At 36.1% G+C, this 6505-nt stretch overlaps 1 non-coding gene across 1 annotated transcript; it reads right to left on the bottom strand.

The window, feature by feature from the left end:
- Positions 1–355: 355 nt before the first annotated feature.
- Positions 356–462, bottom strand: LOC122085309. Its single transcript, XR_006142085.1, has one exon. It is a non-coding gene; the product is annotated as a small nucleolar RNA R71 (small nucleolar RNA).
- Positions 463–6505: the final 6043 nt, after the last annotated feature.

Genomic DNA, 6505 nt, shown 5'->3' with positions numbered 1-6505 from the left:
AATCTCTGGAAAATAGGTTCTACCCTACTAGAGCAGCCCAACCTTCCTGCATAGATCTATCACAAGCCCAGGGCAATAATTTTGAGCTCAAATCTCAGTACATCACTAAGTTGCCCTACTTTCATGGGCTGACCTCTGAGGATGCATACCTATTTCTAAGGGAATTTGAAGATGTATGTGTTCTAATTAAGATCCAACAGTTTTCTGATGATACTATTAAGCTTAGGATCATCACGTTTGCATTGAAAGACTAAGCTAAGAAATGGTTGTATGGGTTACCCACAAATTCCATAACCTCATGGGAACGATTCACAATTATCTTCCTTAAGAAGTTTTCCCAACTCACAAGACTAATAAGCTTAGAAGTGATATCATTCAGTTTAGGCAAAAGCCTAGTGATTCATTTTCTAAACTTATGGAGAGATTCAAGGATCTATTCTAAGAATGCACTCACCATGGCCTAAACTTATGGCATTTATGTCAAATCATTTTATGAGGGTATTAATTACCCAACTAAATAAATAATAGAGTCTATGTGCCCTGAGAGATTCACAACATTTACAGATGAAGGAAAGGCATGGGAATTCTTACTTGACTTAGTTGACAAAACCCCTGAGTGGGAATTAACCCAAGAGAGTGAAAAAACCATAGGAGGAAAATGATATTTTGTGGATGGGATAATAGCCAAGGAAACCCATTTGGATAGCCTAATCAAGAGGATTGAGGCTAATGTTTCTAGAGAGTCATCATCAGTCAATTTGGTTAAGATTTGTGTTTGGTGTCAGTCCCCTGGACATATTATAAAAGAATGCCCCAACACCTCTGGGGGCACTTCTAATGATAGTGTTAATCTCTTATACCAGAATTATCCGTATAGTAACATCTACAATCTAGGATGGAGAAATCACCCAAATTTATTTTGGAATCAAGACAACCAAGCAAGGCCTTCCAATTTCCATAATCAAGGTTAACCTGGACCCCAAAGGCCTCCCTTTACATAATAATTTTTTTTTTTTTTCAAAATACTTTTCCTAGGCCAAATGTAGGACCTCAAGTTAGTTTTCCCAGGGCCCCTCTCCTATCATCTTATCAGCAACCCCCTGGGTTTACCAACACTGGAGAGGCAAGTAGAATAAGTGACTTAAAAAAAAATATGGTCCTCCTCATGACAAGCCATCAAAATCTTACGAGAAAACTCACCCAAGTTGTCTCAATTATGCATAAGAGGTAGAATAAAACTTTATCCAGTCAACCAGAGCCTAACCCTAGGCATCATCAGCTTGTTAGTTCACAAGCACCAACTAATGCACCACTGAATATAGCACAAGGTCAAACCTAACAAGAGCCCTCTAACCAATGTAATATTGTTTATGCCTTTAGAAGTGGTAGAGAGTACCAATAGAGTGTTCATAAATTTTTCTCATCTATTACTACTGTTAACTCTCCTTTAGTTGAGGATACAAGTGTACCTCTTGTTCCAGGTTTATTTGATAAACTTAAAGATTCTTCTGAAACTAAAGATGATTTGGTTGAGGAAATAAAAAATGATTCTTCTGAAAAAGGACAAATCCCTAAGAGTCCTTATGTTCCTCCTGTCCCATTTTCTAATCGCTTAGTAAACAAAAAGAAGACTGCTTCTATGGATAAAATTTTAGAAGTCGTCAAAAAGGTAGAAGTGAACATCCCTCTTTTGGATGTCATATCCCAGATCCCTACCTATGCAAAGGTACTGAAAGATTTGTATACTCATAAACGTATCACTGGTGTGCCCAAAAAGGCGTTCTTGGCAGGTAACATTAGTTCCATAATTACTCAGCCTATAGTAGCCAAGTAAAAGGATCCAGGGAGCCCTATCATAGCTTGTGTCATAGGCAACACCTACATTGAGCATGCCTTACTTGACCTTGGTGCAAGTGTGAATCTTTTACCATACCATGCGTACAAGTAACTAAGATTAGGAGAATTAAAAGCCATTGGAACTACTCTTCAGTTGGCAGATAGGTATGTTAAGATTCCTAAAGGGATGGTTGATGATGTTTTACTAAAGGTAGGGGAATTTATTTTTCTTATTTATTTCATTGTGTTAGATACCAAGCTCTTCTCAACGAAGAATGAGATCACAATAATTCTAGGAAGACCATTCTTGGCTACCAGTAATGCATTAATCAATTGTCAGAATGGTTTCCTAAGGTTATCTTTTGGCAATCAAACTGTTAAGTTTAACATATTTAGGATAGGCAAGCAACCACATATGAAAGAAGAGATCAATATGCATGAGGATTTTATGGATTTTTCTGATGATTTAATTACCAACTTTAATATTAATTTTGATTCAGAATTCCAAGAGTGTATGGATGAGTTGGATGATGATAGTAAAACTTTATTTTCTGAAGTCCTAAGTCTTCACACACCTATGGAGCCCTTAAGACCCCTTTCCAATTTCATTCCCAAACCTTCCATAGTTGAGCCCCCTCAAGCTAGATCTTAAGGAATTGTCATCTAATTTGAGGTATACTTTCCTAGGGTCTGACCAAACTCTTGCTATAATAATTTCTTCAAATTTGACTTCTAGCCAGAAAGAGGAGTTACTTAAAGTGTTAAAAGATAATAAGGAAGCCCTAGGTTGGACCATAACTGATATCAAGGGTGTAAGCCCTTCTATTGTGCAACATCATATACATCTTATGAAGGATTCCAAACTATCCATGGAACCCTAAAGAAAAGCTAACCTAGTGATGATGGAAGCCATTAAGAAAGAGATCCTAAAGTGCTTAGATCATGAAATAATTTATCCTATTTCTAACAGCTAATGAGTAAGCCCAGTTCATGTAGTGCCTAAGAAGTCTAGTGTGGTTGTAGTTCCCAATACCAATAATGAACTAATTCTAACCTGTGTCCAATCAAGGTAGAGAATGTGCATAGATAACAGAAAACTTAATATGGCAACCTGAAAGGACCACTTCCCATTGCCATTCATTGACCAGATGTTATAAAGGTTAGTGGGACATGAATACTATTGTTTCTTGATAGATACTTCAGCTATAACCAGATCTCAATTACTTTAGAAGACCAATATAAAACCACTTTTACATGCCCATATAGAACATTTGTTTATAGGCGTATGCCCTTTGGGCTTTGTAATGCCTTTGCTACGTTCCAACGATGCATAATGAACATCTTTTCTGACATGATTAAAAAATTCTTAGAAGTATTTATGGATGACTTTTCAATTCATGAAAATTCCTATTTTGAATGTCTTCATTATCTTTCTCTAGTTTTGAAAATGTGCATATCTAAAAATTTGGTTTTGAATTGGGAGAAATTCCGTTTTATGATTAAATTTGGTATTATTTTAGGCCATGTAATATCCAAGAGAAAATTAAAGTAGATAGAGCCAATGGATTTAATTGATAATTTATCACATTCTCAATCTGTTAAGGATGTCCAGTCTTTTCTAGGGCATGCGGGCTTCTACAGGATGTTTATTAAGAACTTTAGTCAGTTAACCCGACCTCTCACTTCATTAGTTGCCAAAGTTTTCTACAGAGTGCCTAGAATCCTTCAAGCAACTTAAGGAGTTGACCAATGCACTCATTATTCAACCACCTGTTTGGACTGAACTTTTTGAATTGATGTGTGATGCTTCAGATTTTGCCATAGGAGAGCAGTTTTGGATCAAATGATTAATAAGTTACCCGCTATCATTTACTATGTTAGTAGGACCTTAAATGATGCACAACTCAATTATACAACCACTGAAAAAGAATTTTTAGCTGTTGTGTTTGCATTAGAAAAGTTTCAATCTTACTTGGTTCACATGTGATGGTGTATACTGATCATTCTGCTCTTAGATACCTAGTTCAGAAGAAGGATGCCAAAGCCCGTCTCATTAGGTAGGTTTTACTTTTGTAAGAGTTTGATTTGGAAATTAGGGATAAGAAAGGAGTTAAAAACTAAGTTGCACACCATTTATCCTAGCCTTCTAATTTTTTGACTGTCGAATCTCCAGTCTACGAGAACTTTTCAGATGAACAGTTATTTGCAGTTCCAGTGAACCATGGTTTGCTAACATTGTCAACTTCTTAGTTTCAGGTGTGACTTCGGATCATTGGTCCACCCAAGATAAGTATAGGTTTCATTCCCAAGTTAAGTACTTTTTTTGGGATGATTCTTATTTGTTTAATATATGCCCAGATCAGATTATCTGACGATATGTTCTTGATCATGAGCAACATTCTATTCTCTCTTTTTTCCATGATCATGCATGTGGTGGACGCTTTGGACCTAAGAAGACTACCGCAAAGGCTCTCCAATGCGGATTTTATTGGCCCACTCTTTTTAGAGATGCTTTTGATTTTTTCAAGGCTTGTCTCCCCTACTAGTCTTTTGGTTGTATCAATAAGAGGAACATAATGCTCCTCAACCATATTTTGGTAGTTGAGATCTTTGATGGTATGGGGCATCGATTTCATTGGACCATTTCCTAATTCCTTTGAGAATTTGTAATACTTTTGGCAGTTGATTATGTTTCTAAATGGATAGAGGTCATACCTTATAAATCTAATGACCACAAAGTGGTGGTCCAGTTTCTTAAAGAGAACATTTTTTTCCGCTTTGGTGCACTACGTGCAATAATTAGTGATAGGATTACTCATTTTTGTAATCGGCCTTTTGAGGCCTTAATGAAAAAGTATGGGATCACCCATAAGTTATCTACTCCTTGTCACCTCCAAACTAGTGGCCAAGTGGAGGTGTCTAATAGGCAGATCAAACAAATCTTGGAGAAAACTATTAATCCCAACCGTAAGGATTGGTCCCTTAGGCTCATTGATGCCTTATGGGCCCATCGGACTGTATTCAAGACCGACCTTGATCAGTCTCCCTACCATTTGGTGTATGAAAAAGTCTATCACTTACCATTTGAATTATAACATAAGGCCTTTTGGGCCATCAAGAAGCTCAACTTTGATTTATCTGATGTGGGAATTCATCGTAGGCTCCAACTATCTGAGTTGGAGGAACTTAGAAATGATACCTATGAAATTTCTAGGATTTACAAGGAAAATACCAAAGCTTTTCATGATAAGTACATTCTATGCAAATCTTTTACAATTGGTGATAAGGTCTTATTGTACAACTCTCGATTGCATCTTTTCCCTGGTAAGATTAGATCCCGATGGGATGACCCATTTATTGACAATAATGTATATCCCCATGGGGCTATGGAGATTCTAAATCCATGAACATGGGTAATTTCGAATGTTAATGATCAGCGTTTAAAATCATTCATTGAATTTCCTACTACTGATAGTGAAGAGATCATGGATCTCCATGAATCTCTTTACACTAATGACTAACTTTTAATCAGGTATGACCCCCTTGCATTATCTTCACTTTTAATTCTTTTCATGCATTAAGGACATTGCATGACTTAAGTGTGGGGGAGGGAAACCAATTTTTACTTTTTTCACTTTGTTTTGTTTGTTTTTCTTTTTCTTTTTGAGCTTACTAAGGATGAAGTCCTACTTTGGCCTTTGGCTAATGATCATACCATTCGGTTGCTTGATATATGAAAATATAAGTTTTGATTAAGATACTCATTTTGAACGTATAAAAACCCTGTTGAAAAGAAATAAATAAGTCTGTGTCTTGAGATGGGACTTTCTTTTGAAAAATAAAAAACTCCCGTTTTATGATGTTAGATCATATGTAAGTTTGTGGGTTTCTTGTACTTTTGATTTGGAATTGAGACCTTTTTAATTTAGTATGAGTTGACAAATGCACAATCTTAAATGAATTGTGAAATATGATATAAAGAAGAATAAGAGTTGATTCCCTTGGAACTTAACAGGGCATTGCGCCTCACAAAGCGTGATGTCTTTATCGAAATTCTTAGGAAGGAAACTTCTGAAAGAACTCTAGTATTACTGTCTTTGTGGGCATATGTAAAAATCGAAGCTACATAATAACTTAGGTGTCTGGTGTTTGCTCCACCATATCATTCAGGCCAAAAGTAGTGGAGTAGAATAGAGTTTATTAAGCGAAAAAAGAGAAAAAAATGTGCAAATGTCATTAATTCTTGGTAACATGTTTGGTTAAAAACACTCCAACGCCTCAGTCATTGATTTCCTATTTCTTCGCAAGTGATTTTGCCTTAAGATAAAAGATGTTTTGGAAGAGACGAGTTGAGTTCCAAATTAAGAAATATGCTAGTACTTGAAATTGATATAGGGTAATAAAAGTTCAAGTGTGGGGGTCCCTTGTAAGAGGAATTATCTTTACTCCTGATCGATATGGCCCTTACCTTTAGCCAAGGTTGGGATTTGTTTATTCTGAATTTTGGGTGTATATTCACTGCAAATGCCCACAAGACACAACTCATCCACCAGGAGTGACCTAGGGGTTTAAAGGCTTGTTGAACATGTTAAGTACAACCATGATTCCTACGAAAGTGAGTCAGGTTTTTTGTTTTTATTCTTTTTTTTTTTTTTTTTTTTTTTTTTTT

Source organism: Macadamia integrifolia, chromosome 7 (assembly GCF_013358625.1).
Source record: "Macadamia integrifolia cultivar HAES 741 chromosome 7, SCU_Mint_v3, whole genome shotgun sequence".
NCBI classification, from domain to species: Eukaryota; Viridiplantae; Streptophyta; class Magnoliopsida; order Proteales; family Proteaceae; genus Macadamia; species Macadamia integrifolia.
This window is presented reverse-complemented; position numbering and strand designations above follow the sequence as displayed.